Source organism: Balaenoptera acutorostrata, chromosome 1 (assembly GCF_949987535.1).
Source record: "Balaenoptera acutorostrata chromosome 1, mBalAcu1.1, whole genome shotgun sequence".
NCBI lineage: Eukaryota > Metazoa > Chordata > Mammalia > Artiodactyla > Balaenopteridae > Balaenoptera > Balaenoptera acutorostrata.
Window position 1 is genome coordinate 161,132,268 of NC_080064.1, and position 23,864 is coordinate 161,156,131.

The 23,864-nt window shown below is 39.8% G+C and overlaps 1 pseudogene; it reads right to left on the reverse strand.

Moving 5' to 3' along the window:
• Positions 1-23,864, reverse strand: part of LOC102997950 (estrogen-related receptor gamma-like) — a 67,196-nt pseudogene that overhangs the window by 19,812 nt on the left and 23,520 nt on the right.

Below are 23,864 nucleotides of genomic sequence, written 5' to 3' on the forward strand. Positions count from 1 at the left end.
TAACTTGGAAACAGTCAATAAATAAAATATGCCTTTCTGGTTGACTTTCACTGAAATTTATGATTAATTGCCTTTCGCAACTAGAATACCACATTCAGCTTTGAAAAGAACAATTCTCATTACTTTTCGCAAGAGGCGCTCTGAATATATGTTCTTTTGGCTCTAAATTTAAGAAGTATTTTGTCCAACTATTAAAATGTATTGCATATTGGATAACCAATCTTAAATTATTATCACAAGAAATAAAAATTCTAAAGAGGAAATATTCCCATGACTATGGCTTTGAATATATATGTCCCTTAGTCAAGTCAATGAGACCAGAACCAGGCAGCCACACTTACCCCCTTGGCCATAGCGGCTATGAGATGGTGGGAAGACTTGTTCTTAAGGGCAGTTGCATAATCCTTTCTCATTCTGCAGGAGAGCTTTAAGGGAGGGAAGGGAAAGACTACCATCGGTCAAGGAGAGTTTGGCTGCAATGCTGCCTCAAGGCATGAGAATGGATTCTATGGTCCCTTCCACATCAGACTAAGCATCTGTGATGATGCAACAGATTCGGCCACTTTCAACATCTTCCGAGTTGAATCGCTATCACTAGTTGGCCAGAGGAAGGAGGGGCCGTTCCAATCTCCCTTACAATTACCGCCCTAATTATTACATTACACTTTCACAATTTAATCCCTTTATTTGCCTCACTGCTTTTTGGGGGCTAAGTGAGTATCACGGCGTGATGCCCGCTGATGTAGCTAGCAGGGTAGCAGGGCAGCAGGAGTGCCACCCAGCTGCCAGCTACAAGCACAGCCAGGTGGGCAAGCCCAGAGTGCTAATCCGGACAGTGACATGTCTGCTGCTCAAAATCCTTGAAAGTTGCTGTCTCCAATATGGAGTAGAACTGAGCACTATACATCAATGCCAAGAATCACCCTGTGGTTCACCCTGTGAGGCTTTGGGTAGCATTTCAGCATCCTAAGGAAGAATCAGCGATAGAAGTGCAATTGTTCTATTCCAGGGATCGCTCGGTAAGTAACTATTGCACGGCTATTAATAGCTAAGCGATAGGATTTCTTTTTCTTTTTTTTTTTTTTTAAACAACTGTCAGGAAATGTTTTCACATAGTTGTCCTATCTTTGGAAAACATACTGAGGACCACGTTGTTTCAATCCCGCCCCCCCTCCCAAAACAAAAAACTTTGGTATTCCCTCAAAGCAGGAGACATTTAGAGGAGGAATTCACTGCAATCCACAAACCTTTGGGAACCAAGCTTTCACACAGTGTTGCTAAGCTGAAACTCAGGCCAGCACAGTGCCAGGCCCACAGTAGGTTTTTAGTCAATATTTGTTGAGTAAATGGGAGTGATTTTCATTTTGAGACCATTTTGCTTATACCAGCGTACACAGTGTTTGTTAATTTATCCCCAAACACTCCCTTATCTTTGTGTAGTTAGACCCCGAGCTGTGTAAACTGAATTAACAAAACCAAATTACTAACAGTTTAAATCTGAGATGTTCTGTAGCATCCATATTCTAATACTGTTGGACAATGGGTGGTAGGAACCCGAAGATTTAAAGTGTGTTTTCATTCTCAAGTTTTGCAATCTAGTAAGTAGGCTGAAGAGATACTTTCAAATGCCCCAAAGTGGGAGGAAGCTTTGCATACAGATCATCATTGTTTATTTACTCACTTTACATGTGATTTTGTATTTCACTTTATCCAGAAGCATTCCTTGAGGTAGGTATTAACGCCTTCAGTTTATAAATGAGAAGAAGGAAAATAAAGATCCAGTGGATGAAGGATTTTTGTAAGAAAATGCGAATAAAATATGGCTATGGTGATCAATTAAATATGAAGATACAGCTATTAAAATATTTAGGTAATTCATACATACGCCACACTAACTTGGCTTGTGTTCTTCCGTTAAAACTATGAAAGGCCGTGAAAAGATTAGGCTGATAGATCCACTCTATTATGTAAGAGTTATGATATCTTGAACAACTGTGCACTTTAACTCTTTAACTGTGTATTCATCAGCCATACATCAAGGAAGTGATTATGTAATAGACAGCACAAAAGCAATGGGAGATGGTACCACCTGTTCCACTCAGGACAATCACTGATCTTCAGTGCTACTGGGTGAAAAGACTTGCCCGCCCACATGCTCGTAAAAGGAAAGGGTAGAAGATTACTCTCTGTGCTCATAAAGGGGTTCAGAATCACCTTTTGTTAAAACATTTAGAAGGATTAGAGTTTAACAAACATCATCTCCTTTGCACTTTAAAAACCAGTAAGCATGTCACACAGTTATTAAACTGATTTCAGTTATGTCCAACAAGGGACCAGTAGACGACAAAGAAGAGTTGTCAGCGGTAAATCAGCAGCAACACGGTAATAGAGCTGTGGTTCTCAAACTCGGGTGAGCATCAGAGTCACCTGGAGGGCTTGGCAAAGCACGAATTGCTGGGCCCTCCCCCAGGGATTCTGACGGAGGTAATCTGGGATGAAGGATGGGAATCTGCATTTCTAACAAATTCCCTGGTGATACTGAGAGCGGCCACACTTTCAAAAGCACTGTCACAGAACACAGCACAGTATAGTGCAGTGGTTCTTAACCTCGGCTTTAGATGAAGCATTAACTAGGAAGCTTTCATAAATCCCCGCTTGCCCTGGCTGCACCCAAGGCCAATTAATTCTGAATTTGGAGGTATGAGCCTAGGCATCAGTATTTTTTTTTATGTCTCCAGGTGACTCCTGTGAGCCTGCAAGGTTGAGAACCACTGACATGAGGGAAAACACACTTGTATCTATAACTGGTTAAGAAGATACATTTTGGGTATTTTTGTTTTGGCCATGCTACGTGCTTTGTGGAATCTCAGTTCCCTGACTAGAGAGTGAACCCGGGCCCTCAGCAGTGAAAGCGTGGAGTCCTAACCATTGGACCGCCAGGACATTCCCAGAAGATACGCTTTGTAAACCACGGAGCAGAGCAGAATAGAATCACTGGTGTGCTGGGGATCCTCAATAAACAATGATTCTTTCCTTCCTCTCTTTTCTTCCAAAGTGTATCACAAAGGATCTAAACAAGTGAAATGTAATTTTCTGTAAGATATATATCTATAGCTTTGAAAAGGAGCTGAGTTTTGTATTTGTGGATTCCTAGTTTAAAGGGTCACATACAAATTTTAGTCATGTTTTTCTACATTTTTCGGTGGGAAATAATCTTGTTATTTATAAATCCGGAGATCTATAAAGGTTTGGGTATGTCTTACATACGTTGGAAGCATATTTTATATTTTGGTACAGTTTGGAAGCTTTTTCATACAAATTTATTAAAAAGGTGGGGAAAGTACATCCAACCACAGGAAAAGAAGGAAGGGCGTAGAAAATTAAATTTGTTTAGAGACGTGATTCTCAAAAGTGTAGTTCCTGGACCAGCATCAGCATCGTCTGAAAACTTGTTAGAAATATAAATTTTCAGACCCCCTACCCAAGACAGATCTAATGAATCAGAAGCTCTGGGAGTGGGTGATCTGCATTTTCACAAGCTCTCCAGGCGAGTCTGATGCACACTCTACTTTGAAAACCACTGGTCTAAAATATTTATCATTTCAGCTATACGAAGAACAGAAGAGGTAAAAGCACTATTTGTCCAGTGCGCATCGGTTCAGTGGCTATCCAGACCCCCACTGCTCTAATAACAGCTGTGCTCTTTCAAACTCCACCCATAGCTTATTATCATTCCATCTTTAGAGCTTGATAGTAAACGCGGAATTGATAGGGAGCATATGCGGGGATGGGGGGGTGGGGGGGTGGGGAGTCTATTCTACAAACCCTCCACTATCAATTTTCATCTATTTCTATTTTGTACTCAAGATAGAATTAAGAATGCACAACTTGACTAACAAGGGCCAGAACCACGAAAACCAACCAACCAACCATCACATGAGGCTGGAGGAGGGTGGGTATCGCCAGGTGCAACCCTCACTCACCTTGAATCGTCCTCTTGAAGAATGCCTTGCAGGCTTCACAGGATGCTACCCCATAGTGGTACCCAGACGCGATGTCACCGCACACTAAACACAGTCTCTTGGGCATCGAGTTGAGCATGTATTCGCACTTGGTTGGTCTGGGGGTCTTCAACAATGGTGCTGGAGCAGTCATCGTACAGTTTCCGGACAGGCCCACTACCTCCTAGGATAGGAGCAGAAGGGTAGAGAGGTGGCGAATCAAGTCCGTTCTGATGGCCATTCATGGTTGAACTGTAGCTCCCGCTGGCGTCTGAAGAGCCACCTGGGCTGTGGTGGTTGACGCTGTCCCTCAGGGAGGCCGGGCTGGAGGGTTCCGTCTTGATGAAGGACGAACAGCTGGAATCAATGTGTCGATCTTTGTTTGACATTCTGCAGAGAAGCCTGAGGTTTAGGGAGGTGCAAACAGAGAGAGAAAGAGGAGAGAGTGTCAAACACAGATACCAAAAGAGGTAGAAACAAAGAGAAGGTGAAAAAATAGAGAAAGTGAAAAAAAAGATCGAAAGGAGAAAAAAAAAAAAAGAGAGAAGAAGTCATACGTTAAAGACATTGCTCTTTGAGAGTGCTGCATAAGAACTAGGGACTACACATCATTCTCTAGTCAATATCTCTTGTTCTACAACAAGGTAATCAGCATAAGGGCGTGACAGGGTTACATCAAAGTGCCCAGACAGGCCATAAACAAAAGCTCTAACAGATCCAGTTCCTTTCATTTTACCTTTCTCTTCAAGAACCACTGTCAATATCTAAATCAACTCTCTAGATTCTAAATTTAGCCAGGGAAGAGGAGTAATTTGCAAAGTCCATATCACTTCTAAAATTACCCTTATCCTCACTCTACTTTTCTCTTCCATTTTCTGATGTTGCAGTCATTTTATTATGAGCAGAACTAAACTTTTATTGTCAAGACCGAACAGATGATTCCTCAGCTCTGTAATTACTGTTTGTCAGCACGCTTCCATAAGCATAACTGTGTCTTTTATTGATCTAAGACACACAGGGAATATATCCTCAATCACGTTGCCTCTTTAATTAAATTGCTCTATTTCCTAGACATTTAGCGATACAGAAAGACATCAAGGATAAAATGCTAGCCAATATTTAAGGATTATTTCCTAGAGCCCACAAAACAGTGAAATGATCACCAGCATTGATTAATAAATATGTACATGTGTTTACATGTGTCCGTGTCTGCATGTGCGATTTGCCACTGTTGAAGAGAGGAATCACTAAAAGCCATTTGAGCCTTCAGTATACCTGTGAATCCATAAACCTGATACTTCATATTCAGCAAAGTAAGGATGTATCAAGTTTTGCCCTGAAAAAATGAGATTTGCGATGGTCTCTTTTTCTCCCCTTCCTTTGGTCTTTTAACATCATACCTCCTAAAAGGAAATATGATGAAGCATCTAATCTAACAAACTCTCTCTCTTATCTAGAAGAAACAGACTGCCCCTCTTACCTTGTCAGACCCGTAAGTGATTAAATTTCGGAAGAGGTAATTAGATGAAAAGATATAATTGGTCCTATTTTCTTTCCGGTTCGCCATAGTGCAAAACCCCTTTTAGCAAAGTCTCTAGGAACCTTCTGAGAGCCCACTATAGAAAGAAGAGGTGACAGTTGAGAAACAAACTTAGATAATTGCTTCCCAGTGGAAAGTTGATTTATGGGAATCCCACAGGGTAATGGTCATTCACTTGAATTTGGGGGAGTAGTCACAGGATAACCGAAGGGATGCAATTATCTCTTTCACTATAAATCTAATGATATTTTATCACTGCACAAATTTCATGCTCTCCTCCGGGTGCCCCCTTCCCCCACTGTTCTGTTACTTTCAAAAGAAGAAAAATATGGTTATTTCCTATCAGGGAATGTTCACTGAACGGTTCCGAGAAGGCGGTCTCAAGAGCAAAGCATCCAGAGCAAGAATTTGCCTCTTTCCTAGCAGATTTCCCATTGGAAGTTTTGTGCCTCTTTCTAAAGTAAAGCAAACTCAGGATGTGAAGAAAGCAAACAGGAAGGAGAAATCCACAAAAATATCTTCTTGCTTTCGCCCACCCACTTGTGTTGTCCTTTCATCAAGAACTAGTGAAAGAAAAAATAGCCCCCTCCAGCCTGAACCGGGCGTCCGCTCCCTCCCGCAGCATCTGCTGCCTTGTCCCCGTCACTGTTAATGAGCTCTGTAATTAATAGATCGCTCTCCTTGTCTCCCAGCTTGCACCCTGGGCTGAGCACTTTTCCTCAAGTCAACGTTTGAAAGAAAGCGGGTCGGCACTGACTTACAGCAGCCCTGCAAATTCCTTTTAATTTAAAGCACTTACTCTACCACTTCACTTATTACCTTATAATTACTGGACTGCTCGCACATACATTATGATCTTAGACTACAGTTAGAAGTTGTTAGGGTACTAAAACACGGTCGCTCCCCTTTCCTCTCTCCGGCACTGAATCTCTCACAGCCACGACAATGAACTCTTTCGCCATCTGCCTGCGAGGCACCATTTCTTAATCATTTTTTCTTTTTCCCAAGGAGAGTTGCTTTGAGCTGCTTGATCACAAAACAGACCACGCTTTCCCTGGGCCTTCTTTTCTCTCTCTCTCTTTTCTTGGATTGTCTCTGTTCAATTTTATCCCAATTTTCTTTCCCTCGGGCGTTTTCTCATGGACTTCTAAAATGTGCAGAACTCTTGACTGAGAAACAAGGCCAGGAATCACCCTCCTATTTATGGAAGGGTTATTTGCAAAGTCACCAAATGTTTATGTGTCAAATGCATGTTGTTAAGGTCTTTGAAAAATTGGGTGTCTCCAGCCAGCTGTCTCCTCGAAAATCTCAGCCCCTAACTTTGCAATAATCTGGATGGAAGCAAGAAAATTCAGGAAGTTCAAGTGGTCGGGGAAGCCTTTGGACAGTGGCAATCTCTTCTACACAAGTCTGGCCATTGTAGCTGTAAAGGAAAGTGAACATGCTGGATCGGTGCTGTAGGTTTTCTATGTTTCTTCTCAGACATGAACTGCTTCCTTAATGAATACCTTTTTGCCCAGTGGAAATAATAATAGAGTTGCCATTTATCAAGTGCTTACTACATGTCAGGCATTGACCTGAGTACTTTCCAAATATTACCTCATTTAATCCCCAAGACAACCTTGTGAGGGAGGTATTACTCTTTAGGAAACAGAGCCTCAGACATCAAACAATTTCCTGAAAGTCATACAGTTTGGAAGTGGAAGAGTCGGGATTTCAACTCAGGGCTGACTCCAAAGTCCAGTGCGGAAATGTCCTGAAGCCAACAGAGAGTTTTTCAAGGTGTTCACTGATGGTTTTAAATAGCCAAGCACAGAGGGGTAGAGCTGGCACACACAGAGGCTCTATGACATTCACACTCACCCATGAGTGGAAAAGTGGCTGAAGAAGCCACCACGCTGGCTACAAGGCCACCCCGTTGAGTCACCCTCCCCAGGGTTTGGAGTGACACCGAAACAGAATCTGAAAGAACACAGTTGTCTCCTAATTACTACTTAGCTCATTACACTGAACATTTCCTAGACACCATTACATTATACCCTAAAACTACAGTGGGTCTTAATTCTCTCCCTCTCTGTCTCTGAAATTCTACAGCTCTATTATTCAAGCCTGAGATATTCACAACTATCTATAAATTCAATTGTCAGCTGGTGGGTTTTATTCTAGACTTCACTTCAATCTAAAATTAGAGGCACTAAAATTCACATTAACTCTAAGAGGAATGTAGTGAATAAGACTTTATTTCAAAAGAACACCTTTTTGTCAGAAAGAGCCATTTCCAAGATGATGGCTTTATCTGGAGCCAAAGAGAATAAGCCCAATTCCACATTGTGCTGTTAACGCAGAAATTTTAGGTCACATTGGATTAATAAAAATCTAAATTTCGTTAAGAATTATGAACAGAAATAACATGTGTTGGGAAAATGTGGGAAATATTTATTTTAAAGGCTCTGTAGAGTTGCTTTTATTTTATTATTTTAAGAGAAATGATGGGAGACACAAGGGAAAAAGAGAAGCAACTTTCTAAAAATCTTCTCTGAGTGAACACCCTGAGAATAAACTGGACGGAGAAACAACCATGTCAAGAACAACATTTATGTTCTTTATAAGAAACTAAATTTGAGGGATATAACAGCTTTCCAGAGGCCAGGGACATTGCAGTGCTTTAGAAAGTATTTTCAATACAGTTTGAGATATAGTCTTCTGTATTCTATATATATTCTATATATGTTCTATTATATATATTATACATATATATACATTTATATATAAATTCTGATGATCCTGCTTCAACATAGGAACTTCTCGCCCAGCCTTGCTTAAGGGTTAGCAAGAGTAAAATTTATCTTTGGTGTTAGATACTAATGACCAGGCAGATAAAGCTTCTTGGTTGCTGGACTATTTAAAAATGTAATTTTTGACAGTTGATTAACTGTACGTACAGGTGTTCATGTATAGGGAGAAAGTGACAGACAAAAAGAATAAGAATCAATAAGTTGCTGCTGGAGGGGGAAAACAAGATAATCTGTAAGTTAATATTCCATTTATATTATAATTATCAAGCTTGTTTTCAGAGAGGCTACCTAGATCCAGGTAAATGTATGACTGTGAGTGAATTGCTGTGAATTTCTGGGCAATGTGTAGGTGGTCCAGAGTGGTCTACATTTCCCAGAAGGGACTTAAGCCTACGTTCCATAGGCTTATATATGATTAAATATTATTAACCCTTTCACCAAACTATTGGGTTGCCCAAAAAGTTCGTTCGGTTAGTGAATACGTTGTTCAACAGTTCTTCGTGAAAGTTAAAAATGTGTCTTTTAGTTTTACCTAAACCCGCACGAACATTTTGGCCAATCCAATAAAGGTTCGTAATAAGCAGCTGCATTTCATCTTTTGAATTTTATACCAAACTTGAGTTCATTTGCTACTTTATTTCCCTCCTAAAAAAAGTGGTGCATCAATGCAACACATGTGCACAGATCTTCTTCTTTGGCCTTCCTGATTTTAACACCAAGGAAAGATTTTTTGAAATTTTATTATACCTATTTCAGTGACAGACACCTAAATAGGCTAAATAAATGACAACTAAACAACTCACTAGTTTATTTTCTTCCTTGTCATCCTTAAGGGCCCGAAAAGGTACCCATCATCATTATAAATTCCAAACACTTTATCAATTTATATCTCAAAGTTTTACATAACAACAATGGAGCCAGCAAACCTGCAAGCTTACAAATATGAGAAGACAGAGAGAGAGAGAGAGAAGACAGAATCCTTAGTTCTCTCACTGAATCAGAGAATTTCAGGGTTGGAAAGGAAGGTTATCGAAAGTCCTATCGCTCATCACTTAACCTATCCAAAGTAGGAATGAAGTTATAAGGATTGGTCGGTTTTCTACCTGTCGAAATCACCAGGTTGAATATTTAAGTATTTTTGTTTCAAAAAATAAGAAGCTTTTATTAGCCTATAGGTTTTGGGTTTTGTTTTAATGCTTTAAGAAGAAAACCTCCAAGACTAAGGCAGCAGCTCCCCGAGGCCCAGGCTTCCAAGCTCATGACCCCAGCAGCTCCGCTGGCAGTCTGAGTTACAACTCCAAGCACGCCACTTTACAATGAGCTTTTTTTTTTTTTCTCCTGCTTCAACTAATTGCACTCTCGTAAAGTGGCAAAACGTGAATCACTTAGTAACAAAATGGGCACCAGCTGCTATTGTCAAAGAATGGTGATGCTGAAGAAAGAGAAAGCAACCGAATGAAGTGTCATGTCAGAAATCAACGGTGCAACGTGTGATTTGAGAAAACATGACTACTTTACAGAGACAGGGTGTCATTATGGCATCACAGTAATACGCTGCTTTGACAACTGCTGGGTCTAACATATCATCATTGCATTAAGGTACACTGGCTTAGTTGGGGAAGGAAGAGAGAGGATTTTTTCTTTTAATAAGAAATATCTTCAGGTCTGCCTGGTTAACCTAACAGAAGGAGACCATTAATTGTAAAGAAGGAATTGTAAATCCTGACCCACACGCCAGAAAGATTAAAACACATGCGCACATATGCACACACACTTAGATACTATTTTAGGTCTTCTTTAATAAACGTGGAGGCCCATCTAATGGAACAGAGGTCTGCCTAACATGATCACAATGATTTAGTGATGCCGCTTCTTGATTCTTTGAACAAATAACTTGTGCGTTTAGTCTAAAAGACTCTTTGCAACTCACTCTGTCAAGAACCAGAGTAAGCAAACAGCTCCCGACAAAGCTGATGCTTGAGTTGTTGACAAGAGATGTAGCTAAGTTGTGTGGGAACCAGGGGCCAGCTCCTTCAAGTAACAAATCGGAGCCTCTATCTAAGCTGAACGCTTTCCCAGTTCTGTCAAGGGCCACGCGTGCTACACTAAGCAAAGAAGTTTAGGACAAATAAAAACAGGAGACTTGGAACTCATTTCTGGCCAGTCGTTGAAAGCACCCCAGGAATATAATTTCATACCTAGGGCTAAACCATGACCAGGAAGGACCTTGCTGAAGCCCTATCTGCTTTTAGGGCTCCAGTGTTCAATTTTGCTCTGAAATTAGGTTGGTCGACTATCCTGATTTAATCACTGAAGTCTCATGTCCTGGGACTTCCTTAGTCCAGACAATCCAGGATGGTTGGCCATCCAATCGGATATAGAGAAAGACCTATAAAACCTTGTGCCTTTCCTCCTGCTGTTGTCCCTAAAACAAAGGAAGGGAAATGGATTCCATTCCTTTTCAGCAAAGAGAAATGCGATATTCACACTGGGGGTGTTCTAAGTGTATGCGTTAGAAAGTGCCTGCATCCTATCTTACTGTATCATTCCAGCCAGAGGCCACTGCCCAGTGCCTTGTTAAGCTATCCAGACTATTTTAGATGTAGGAAATTGCAATTGCTTCAGTTTGCGTTACCAGGTGATTTCTGATGCTTCCTGGTTGATAAACTTTATTAATGGGAAAAGAAATGGTCCTGTGATATCACAATGTGTTGCTCATTACAGTTGTTGACAGTTTCTGTATTGAAGGATTTGATCTGATGCAGGAGCGCTTACTAGTGTAATTCATCCTTAGCTTGTTTTCTTGGACCTATGTCAATCTGGGGGTGCGCCTCCCTTGTTTATAGCTCTAAATACAGTAAGCGAGCTACTGGCAAATCAATAAGACTGTTAAATGCATAATAATGCTGGGTAATTGCATACATGATGTTTTGCATAATTAACCGTCTGAGCTTTTCTTTAATATAATGGGCTCTCATGTAATATAGAGCAGCTATAAGTCTATAAAATATACACAGTTTATATGAACCATGATTCTGCTTAAAACTCTGGCTAATCACCTACATTGGCTTTGAAGGGAGAGCTCTCCTCCACTGCCAAGTCCAAATCAATTCTTATGACATTACTTTACAACTAACATGATATTTAACTGATGATGGCTATTAGCTATTATACAGATTGCACTCAAGGACTGTAACAGTAGGGGAAAAAAATACCATTCAGTTTAAACAAACTTCTGCCATGTAATCAATATTACTGAGGCAAATTAAGTGTTTTAACAAGTGTGTATATTTGCCCTAATGCGGCTTAATTAACTATATCCTCACAACTGCCCAAGTCCAGGACACCTATGGATATTAGAAGACAACGTCAAGAACTGTCTAGTCAGCGACTCAGATGCACAAGAGATGCAAAACAAGCATTTTATCTTCAATCCCTAAGGACAGTTCTTTCCTTACACAAGTTACTCCCCTGGGACCAAAAGCCAGAGGCCCAGAAGGGCTTTAGAATCGTGTACTCTACATCTTGATGTAGGAAATGCCCAAGTGTTGACCGGATCACTATCTCCAGGGTAGAGTGAAACAGCCCTGGGCACAAGGTGGGGACCCTGCCAGAAAAACAAACGGTGAGTATGGGGTAAAAAACTACCTAAGATCTAAGATAAATCATCAAAATGAAGCTTATGATATATGCTGAATGTAACATTTATTCGGTCTTAGAGATTTACTACGCCATGAGCAGACCTCCTCTGCAGTAAGCTTTCTAGAGAAAAAAAAATAGTCTCCTCCTTCTACAAATCTCTGGTCTTTCAAACAGAAATATGGATCAATAAAGTTTGCTTGTGTTCAGACAATTCCGTTTTCAAGCAGTCAAGGAGCACGCCGAAGAGAAAAAGCCGACACGCCAGCGGGGGGACTGACAGCTAAATGAAGACCTTCTAAAGGCATCTCGCTAGAGGAGAAATAAACAGACATTCAACTCATAGAAAGTCTATGCACTGATCTTTACAAATTAAAAATCGAATATAGATGCTTTACACACACACTCCAGTGATGGAGTTCACAAATCAAATCCAGGTCAGTGAAAGCTCAGGCTGCCTGAATCTCCCTTTCCTATTCTCTTTGCTACGCTGGAAGAGGAAATAAGAATGCTACCAGGAGTTGATGTAAGGATATTGAGATCATCGTATTGATGTCACCCTTTACTCATTAAGAAAATGTTTTGCAAAAGCAATTACAATGACCAATAAGCCAGCTGCCTCCATAGATATAGGCCAGTTCCTCTGGAGTGGAACTCTGAAACATTCCCGGAAACTGGGTGAATCACAGTGGTGAGAAAGCTGAGCTGCTGAGGAGGAATCACCGTTGAAATAAAGGTTGCTTCGAGCATATTGGAACATTTCTATGTTAGAGAGGGAGATTCATCGTACCGCCACAGATAATAAACCACGTCTTTCCCTGTTGGACAGCGGTTAAACTATATTTATACTTTTAACTTAATAGCTTAGTTTGCAGTAGTTAACATCTGGATGCAAAAGCAGCTGGTCTGGGGGTGATCTATGATAGCAGAGGTTAACATGATATTCTGTTGGTACGAGGTGTTGTTCAGCTGAAGTAGGAGAGTGGGGGGGCGGTGTGGAGGAGGGGAAATCAGCTAATTATTAATCCTAAGACTCCTTCCTCTGTCTTCTTTCTTTAAAAGAAAACATTTCATTGAGCTAGTTGCCTGAAGAGAAGGTGAAGCTTAAACACCCAAGCCACTACTTGCAGGCAATGAAAAATAACATATATATTTAATTCAAGCCATGGAAATGACGAAGGATTTGTTCTGCAGCATTATGGGTTTTGTAAAAGAGATTATTCAGCAGTGGGACACCATCCAGCGAAGACAATGGAAGCCACAGAGAGGCCGGGATTTCAGATCGGAAGGACTCGCTTGTGGTTTGTCATTCAAAGGTCCAAAGATAAACGTGCAGAGAAAAATTTCTGACTCTTAGTCTCAATTCTGAAAAACTGATTAAAAAATGTAGGACACCAGGGTTCCGACACCTTGTCTGTCTTCTCCTCCATTTCTCAGCAAACTGTGTCTTCTTAACAGCGCTAGAGGGAGGAGCAATGTGGTTCTAGCCGGGGACCCAGTGCTGTGTGACCTGAGGCCGGTCTCTACCACACTCTGACCCTCATCCTCCCTGGTCAAATGGCAGGATGCGCCCACGTGCTTTCTAAAATAACTGCTGCCATTAAAAAAAAAAAAAAAATTCTACTGGGTTGGCCTAAAAAAAAAACCCAAACGAACTTCTTGGCCAACCCAAGATTTTACTCCAATAAAACCCATGCTGGCTTGTGACTCAGATGAGACTGAGAGCAAGGGCTATTGCATGAAAGCACACTTCCCAAACTTCCTTTTGTTTCCTTGGCTGCTACTGCACTTAGCCAAGTTTCACGGTTAGGGCAGTGCACGTGTGTGTGCGTGTGTGTGTGCGCGCGCGTGCGCGCGCATGTACGTGCTTCAGGAGAAAGAAAAAGTACGCAGCCGACAACCTGCTACATAACAACACAACCACAGCAACTACAGTCAACTGAGGAATCCTTCCCAGCGGGTGACCGAAGGCCAAACAGTGCCACGATCATCTGGTGGGATCCAGGAAGCAGGACTCTTGGTTTTTTCCTAGAAATGGTTCTCTTTTTGCTCATTACGTTTTTGGTGGGAGGCGTTGGCAGAAAGGGCAATTCTCTGCAATCAGCGTTTAAGTGAATGTTTGTCCCAGTGTGTGACACCACGCTGTCAGCAAGCAGCGGGGAGCCCTTGAGTTGTTACTACATTTGATTTGACTGCCAGTAGGAAGCTTCATTTCTACCAACTCTTAGTTGCTCGCTCAAAGAATCTTCGTTTCTGGAGTGATTTTTTTTTTCCTCCTCTCTTCTATTTCCTTTTCCTTGACAGGTTGTGCGCCCAAATGCCACGTGGATGTGTCAGAGGCAACTTTAGTTCTTTTCTCCCGAGCTGGTCAGACCTGAGGGCCTGGCTGTAAAGAGTCCACCCAATGTGTTTGGAATTTCTAGTCTCTCATTTAGATTCTCTGAACTTTAATTCACATTTCCTAGATCCTCACCAGGTCAACACAGACGCAAGCTGGTTCGGCCACATTGTGGTCACATGTTTTTACTTGGTGGGGTTTATTTTAGCTGATGGAGCAGACATTTCTGCAGCTCTTATCAGCCAAAAAGAGAAAAAAAAAAAAAAAAGGCTGGTCACTCACCTTTTCGTGCAATTTTGTTGAAATAACTGCTCTTTGGGTGACTGCTTCCGACACCTCTAAAAATTTTTCTGATTTGATAACTTTACTACTTCCCGTGAAAGCTTTTCTCTTTCCAAATAATGATTTTGGTAATTAGGATTCTCAGATAGTGTCTCTGATAAGAACTTCTGACAGTGAAAAGCATCTTTAGAAACAACAAAAGCATATGCATGAGTAAAAACGGTGGGGAAAAAAAGAGAAGGAAAAATCCCTCAGAGATATTATGAAAATTCAGGCTGAATGGAAAATTAATTAACACTAAAGAGCTAAAACTGTAATTAAGAAAAATTTCATTAAGGAGAGGCAGGTGAGTCTGTTTTTCTAAATATGACAAGGTGCTGTGTAAAAATAAAGTAGAAGCAGGTTTTGGGGAGTGGAGCACGAAAGCCATGTCTTTAACCAGATCAAATTCTCGAAATTGGCTGTCAAGACAGGATTGTTGTGATTTATACCCGTCTATCAAGTGCATGAACAGAGAGACTGAGAGAACAGAAACAAGCTGCTGTCGCTTCCATTCGCAAAGAACCTTTAATTTCCACAGCACCATCTGTTACCAAATCTAATTCACATTCCCCCCTAATCTGGTTTAGTCCCATAATACTAATTCTTCCCCAACCCCTAGGAACACAAACCACCAAAAAAAAAAAAAAAAAAAAAAAAAAGGCTGTGGTTCTTGGTGAGTGAGAAATTGAATATTACAGAGTTAAGGTGTAAAGGCTCTGGTGACTTAAGGGAAGCATGCTCTTCTCCATTAAAATGTCTTCCTGGTAAAGGGATTTGTTTTCAACCAATGCAGAGATACGAAATTGTTCATATTTGAGGTAAAAAAAAAAAAATGCTGATATAAAAGTAGGCCGGGGACACGAAAGCAGAGGTTGTCATAAAATACAATTGTCAAGTTTAGTCACTTTCAGAACTGGCTATAAAATCACTTTGTCATGGTTTTCGCATAGAGAAAGCCTGAAACTGTAATTTTGTTAAGGAAACTGAGAGTGATGTATAAATTCAGAAAAAGTAGAGAAGCCTGGGCGGGGGTGGGGAGGGGAAGCTGGGGGGAAACCTAGGAGGAAATGAGAATGGCAAAAAATCATATTTAATTTAAAATAAAGGGATGTATATGGGTAAACACACATCCATCTCTCCCAGTCCGAGATTCTATTAGCACATAGTTTTGATTCAACATCACTTCTGCTCTTAGCCAATATAATAACTGGCATTCACAATAATGTGGAGCTATAAAATTATAAAGTGCTTTCTGCATCAGAGAAAGATTAAACTACACTCAGTAAAGATTTACTGTTAAGTGTATTTTATTGCTTTCTAACTCTGTGAAAATTTGTTATCTCTAAAGGCAATAGTACACAAAGATCCACAGGCATACATTACAAAATGAGAAAAGCCATTGTTTGAATCCTAGGATGAGAAGTTTTGATTACACGTTTAGTCAACTAGCTTACTACCTAATTCTTCCATGAATATTAGAAGCATTACCCTTTTGATCTCTAACCCAGTCACATAGAACACTAGCTGGGTTACAGGATATCAACCCCTCAATGTCAGTAAATCACTGGAGAGGTTATGATCAAAATATTTATTTTCATGATAGACATGAGTATCACCCATAAATACATTTTTTGTAGAAAAGACTTTAACTTGTAAAGTCCATCACCGAACTGGTAGTATCTTTATACCCAATTTTAAAAATCCTGAATCTGTTATATAAAGATGTATATTTTCAGGAAAGAATCTCTCATTTTACTGATATAATCCTCTGATTAACTAGGTACACAGATATTTTCAACTATTAGCAATAATAAGAGCCTGCTTTTTAAGAGACATGGTAGATTATGAAAGAAGATAAATCGTTCAGGACATTGTAATAAACAAGAAAACTGGAGACGAGAATAAATATGCATATACACACACACATGAGCATATATATATATATATATATATATATATATATATATATACGCATCCTATAGAAACATCAGTGGGTGTCATACACACATATCAGTGATTAGGGATTCTAAAAATGGTAAAATATAAAATAACACAATATTTTCAATATTCATTAAGGAATATGCTAATTCTGATATCCCTAAATCATACACAGTAATTTGTACTGTATAATTTTTAGAGTTTCTAATACAATTGCAAATTAAAGAGACATTTTTGTTTTCTTCACACTCATAAAAATGGCTGACATTCCAAGACTGACAACACCAAATGCCGGTGAGGATGTGGGGCAACCAGAACTCGCATACATTGCTGGCAGGGTATAAAATGGTACAACCTTTTTAGAAAAACAGTTTGGAAGTTTCTTATGAAATTAAACGGACACTTACTACGTCACAACAATTCCCTCTTAGATATTTACTAAGAATGAAAACATATGTCCACAAAAAGAACGATACACAAATGTGTATCATCACTTATTCATAATGGCCCTAAGCTGAAAACAAATCAAATATCCATCACTGATGAATAGAAAAACAAATTGTTATTATATATATGTTTGTGTTTATGTGTATATATGTGTGTGTGTATATATATATATCCTGGTCAACAATAAAAAAGAAGCAAACTGTGATCGTCCACATACAATATCAGAGATACCCTGGTGAGCAAAAACTAGGTAGATACAGAAGAGTACTTACTCCAAGATTCTGTTTATGTGAAGATCTAAAACAGGCAAAACTAATCTCTAGGGACAGAAATCACCAGTGGTTGCCTGGAGCAAGGGGTGGGGAATGGCTAGAGCCATTAAGGAAATTTTTCCTCCTAACACTTTTTACTTTGTTTATACTTATGTCTAAACCATATTTTTGTATGTGTTATATGGATTACTTTTGTCAAAACTCATCTAACCATGCATGGAAAATATGTGTTTTGTTATACGTAAATTTTATTGATAAAATTGATCTAAAGAGAAAATTTTGAACAATAAGTTTAAATATAATGGGAATTCCCTGGCGGTCCAGTGATTAGGACTCCGCACTCTCACTGCTGAGGGCCTGGGTTCAATCCCTGGTCAGGGAACTAAGATTCCACAAGCCACTCGATGCGGCCCCCCCCCCAAAAAAAGTTAAACATAATAACTTTATATTACTAGAAGTTTCTATCGATTCCTATGCCTTGTACCAGGTGTTAAATAGCCAGACCTAGAAAATTCTTCATCAACATCTAGCTGTACTTCTGATTTACACAAAAGGACCCAGGGGATCAGGGAAGAGAGACAGATGACTTATTCAAGGACACCCAGAATTAGAGGTAGAACTCAGTCCAAATTCCAGCTTTCCATCTCTGAGGCCAGATCTTTTTCTAACCTATTAATGGGGCAAAGGATGAAATCAAGATTAGGCCCATAGTGAATAATAGTCTACTGATCTGAATGATAACCACCCCTCTGTATTCTGTTTTGAAAAACATGAAATATTTGTTACTGTAAACACCAAATAATTCTGTGCATATTTGGGAAGTAAAGAAAGCAAACCTGACTTAATTCTTCATTTTCTTCATCCAAACATGGAACATGATAGAATGGCTTTAGTAAATAGGCAATATGTAAGCAGCAATGTGGTCATGTGTCATTGTAAGTAATTCACAGTGGGCTTTTAAACTTTTTTGGTTTGTTTTGCTTTTGTATTTGGAATAAGGAAGTAGATATTATGGGAGATAGAATATGGAAACAGGATTTAAAACGTGGAAATCAGAAAAAGAGGAGAGTCACCTGATTTTTAAAAATATGGTTTAGATATCAGTATAAACCCAATAAAAATGTGTCAGGGGAAAAGTACAGTATATAAAACCTGAGGTGGTACATATCAAAAGAAATGTATAATTCTAAAGGAACTTCCAGGAAAGAAAACTTGCAGAGTAACTTAAATCAACTTAAAAATTATTTCATCACCAATTTACCAGCTGCTTCTCAAGTAGGAAGACAGGGATGGCATTCCTTAGCAGGAAAGGAAATAAATCACAGAGCACATTTCTTTCCCTTCTTTAACTTTCATACACATGAAGCTTACAGCATTTAGTACTTAGCTAAGGAGAGATGACATGATTATATAGCTAATTCATGTTTTCCTGAAAAGAGGATTCTACAGAATAATAAAACTGTGTACATTCCTGAAGACAAATCTAGCCAAACTTATAATCTCTCTCTTTCAAAGGCTCCACACACTCTACAGGTCGACAACCAAGCCCCTTAGCCAAAGAGTCCAGACCTTGCCCTCACTGGCTGGCCATCCTCTCTGACCCCAAATCTCACTCCTCCCTGCCTTGTACCTCATATATATGCAATGCTTGCCAACTTGTAATTCCTCCTACCAACCAGCTTTCCCTTCTCTCTGGGATGCATCTCGCTTTCCCTGTCCCCCTAACAACTAGCCATCTCCTATTCATTAGTAAAACCTCAACTGAGTTATCACATGTCCAGCGAGTCTTTCCAGACACCTCTTTCCCTAGATATTCCCATAATTCCGTGAGCCTATTTCTACAACCACACTTAACCCACTGTCTTTCCTGTGTATACTTATACTAGCGACCCTCCACTTCAGGAGGACCATGCATTGCTTTCTCTTCCTAAATTTAACCCTGTGCCCGGGCTGGTGAATGAAGGAAGAAACCATGAATTCACATCCGCAAAAATCGGTGAACTTTAAACACTGGGGCACAAATTTTCTAAATTAGAGTGTTGTTCACACAATCTTGAGAATCTGTGAGATACAGCATTAAACACGGAAAAGCTATTTTTATATCTCCTTAGGTCAAAGTAAACCTGCTAAGAGATTTGATCTAAACAAAACAAAACAACCTACAGGGTGAACTAGTAAATGATTATAAGAGCTTTAATTAGATGCCCTGGCTTTGAGTCCACCAACATTGTTATTACTTACTTAGTGTCAACTAACTGTGGGCGCTGACATGTTATCTACAAGCCTCAGTTGCTGAATCTGTTAAATGGGAACTGTATCTCATAGTATAGGAAGAGTGAATAAAAATTATCTGCAGGGCTTCCCTGGTGGCGCAGTGGTTGAGAATCTGCCTGCTAATGCAGGGGACACGGGTTCGAGCCCTGGTCTGGGAAGATCCCACATGCCACGGAGCAGCTGGGCCCGTGAGCCACAATTGCTGAGCCTGCGCGTCTGGAGCCTGTGCCCCGCGACGGGAGGGGCCGCGATAGAGAAAGGCCCGCGCACCGCGATGAAGAGCGGTCCCCGCACCGCGATGAAGAGTGGCCCCCGCTTGCCGCAACTGGAGAAAGCCCTCGCACGAACCGAAGACCCAACACAGCCAAAAATAAATAAATAAATAAATAAATAAATAAAATCAAGTAAAAACTTTAAAAAAAAAAAAAGAAAAAAAAAATTATCTGCAAAGGTGGCACTGAGTTCAGAAGGATATCAATGAGCAAGAATGAGAAAGGCCATTTTAGGATGAAGGAGGGTGACCCAGAAGTGGGCGCATGCAGGGGAGGCTCGGAGAGTGAAGGAGGGGGTAGCTCTGCGGAGCGCTATAGGGGATCTGGAATTTGCTATGGGTTCAGAGAGTAGGTTGGGGCCACACTGTGGAAGGTTTGAAATACTAGAATATGCAGATTAGATGTTATTTTGTAGGTGATGGGAAGCTACTGAAGATCTCTGAGGAGAACAGACATAACCCGGTTTGTGCCTTCATTAAACACAGCTGTGAGTGCAGCAGCGCCCGTGTACTCACTCATTCACCCCTATTATGTTTCAGGCGTATAACCTGATAAAACAGACCAGACCTCTGAACTCACAGTGTTTAAAGCCCAACTAGGAAGCTATTCTATCCAGCAAGATAAACGATGAGAAAAACCTGCAGTAAGAGGGTAGCAAAGAAAATGAGAAAAAGAGGAGATAGATATTATAAGCATCATCAAAAGAGGTTTGGGGCTTCCCCGGTGGCGCAGGGGTTGAGAATCTGCCTGCCAATGCAGGGGACGCGGGTTCAAGCCCTGGTCTGGGAAGATCCCACATGCCACGGAGCGACTAGGCCCGTGAGCCACAACTACTGAGCCTGTGCGTCTGGAGCCTGTGCTCCGCAACAAGAGAGGCCGCGATAGTGAGAGGCCCACGCACCGCGATGAAGAGTGGCCCCCCACTTGCCGCAACTACAGAAAGCCCTCGCACAGAAACGAAGACCCAACACAGCCATAAATAAATAAATAAAAATTGTATAACTTTATTAAAAAAAAAAAAAAGAGGTTTTTACACCCCCAGTGATCCCTAAATAATACATGAGAAGAATCGGTCAAGCTAAAATTTCTTTGACGAAGTGTAATTTTTTATAAAGTGTAATATCAAAACAAACGAACACCTTATGATGGAACTGTTCTTGATCTTGACTGCGGTGCTGGACAGAGGAATCTACATAGACAGTAACATAGAACTAAACACACGAACTCACACACACAAGCACAAACGCATGTGCAACTTGTAAGATCTAAGGTCTGTGGACTCTATCAATGTCAATTTTCTGGTTGTGATATTGTATACCATAATTATGCAAGTGGTTACCAGTGAAAGAAACTGGGTGAAGAGTACAGCGTTTCTCTGCATTATTTCATACAACTGCATGTGAGTCTACAATTACGTCAAAAAAGTTTTTTTTTTAATTAACATTTTCCTTGAAGACGTGGGCTACAGCCTATTTGACTTTGTATCCTCAGCACTTTGTACTATGCTGAACTCATATTAGCTACTTGAATTTGTCACTTAACAGACGTTTGTTGAATGAATAAATGACTGAACTGCAAGGCATTATGTCAACTATAGGCATCATTATTCTTTATAAACGTTGTTATAAACCTCATCACAATAATTTTCTATGTCTGACTTACATGTGTCTGACATTACTTGAAATACCAAACCTCTGACACTAGACACCAGTTAGTCAAGGACATGAAGCTGATGGCATAGATGGTCCTCCATTCTGCCGCTTCTCAAAGAATATGGTGAATTCTCAAGATAATGTTCTTAAGAAACATTGATATGACTTCATATATCCCAAGAAGATATCGGGATTTCTTTTCTTTTTCTTTTTAACAGTGAGAAAAGAAGTTAGAGTCACACACTGATTCTCAAGACAGTCTTGTGAGACAAGTGTTTTCTCCATTTTACAGATGAGGAAACAGAACTGTGATAGAACCGGAACTTGAACTTGAATTTTCTATATCTAAATTCTGTCCTCTGGGCTGCAAAATGCTGAACCACAAAGATTTAATAACAATACTTTACAGCAGCCAATTAAATATGCCAACTGTCGTCACACCTATAACTACTATCTTCTAAAGATTTTATTTTTTTTTTCCACACACACACACTGTATTTTATTTTTACAAGAGATAGATAGACTGACACCAAGCATTGTACATGGATGACCACAACAAAAGCAACAATGATTGCAATTACCAAACATGAAACACACTTATACTATGTCATAATATTGACATTCAGTCCAGTAAGGATTTTATTTTTCAATGCTTTAATTTTCTTAAACAACTGTATACTCAGTTAAGTGCTATGCTCTATCTGTGATGACTATTTGAACCCACAATACCAAAGATGGGACCAAGATAAAAGAAAAAGAAAAAAAAAGTAGCTCATTCCCTTAAATGTCTAAGAACAAAGGATAATAATGTTGAAAAGTCAAAATCACTAGCAACTTAGAAAATACTAGATTATTTATATTATTATACCATAGAAGGGATGATTATTATTTAATTGAGACAGGTTTAGAGCCTTCTAATAAGGAGAAACTAACTTATTTCACAGCATGGAAAATTGCAGCTAGATACTAGGTAGAACTTCCTGGCCAATTAGCTTTTGTCATTAATTAACTGTATCAATACATATAATTAATATACATTAATTAATTTGCTATGTCTCAGTTATCTAATAATTAAAATGCAGGTACTCATTAATGCCCACACCATCTAATGCACATGAATGTTGAGACCCAAAAGAGAAAATAAATACGAAAACCTCTGAAAAGCTTAAAGTGTTATGCAAATCCAAAGTGTTACTATAAATCTGTGGGACAAAATATTTTAATTTTTGGAATAAATCTGAACATAAATCTGCATCCAGTTTTGAAATATAAATCCATACTTACCTGGGCTTCCCACAAAAAAATTATTCAACTTTGGGGATTTGTTGTGAGTTACATTTGTTTAAACACTTTGATAATGCATTCTGACTTCTACTGATTTTTCACCAACATTAGCTCACACTATCACCCAAAATGAGCTCCTTAACTTCTCAGTACCTGAGATTAAGAGGTGATGCTAGTTGTTTATAGCAAAGCTTTAAATGAATCAGTTCACAAACTTTAGTGAGTATCTACTATGTGAGCATCTACAAACAAATACCGTATGCTAACACATATATATGGAATGGAATCTAAAAAAAAAAAAAAGGTTCTGAAGAACCCAGGGGCAGGACAGGAATAAAGACGCAGATGTAGAAAATGGACTTGAGGACATGGGGAGGGGGAAGGGTAAGCTGGGATGAAATGAAAGAGTGGCATGGACATATATCCACTACCAAATGTAAAATAGATAGCTAGTGGGAAGCAGACGAATAGCACAGGGAGATCAGCTCGGTGCTTTGTGACCCCCTAGAGGGGTGGGATAGGGAGGGTGGGAGGGAGACGCAAGAGGGAGGAGATATGGGGATATATGTATATGTAGAGCTGATTCACTTTGTTATAAAGCAGAAACTAACACACCAGTGTAAAGCAATTATACTCCAATAAAGATGTTAAAAAAAAAAAATGAATCCGTTCACAAACTTTAGTGAGGATCTACTATGTGCCAAGATTGATGTGGGCGCTAAATAATAAAGAAGTTTTTCCAAGGAAAATGTGATGCGTTTCAGAGGTCAACATACCATGCTAAGAATGAAGGCTGCATGGAAGTTACGCAAGAAAATAATGAGGTTCGATCCCCCCCCCCCGATTCCGCCAATCAGATTCCCCATGGATAACAATTAATCTAACACAGGTCTGGGGGAAAATCAAGCTAGAGATAACTTCTGAAACTGCTTAACTACATTGGACCACCTTAGACACTCACCACAAGAACAAGACAAGAGGGTGTAGATAAAGCGATTATGACCACTTCTGGGGAAAAAAAAAAAAAGTGATTCCTATAAATAGAGGCATAGTCTTCACGCAAGAACCATGGGAAACGTCTCTCTGGA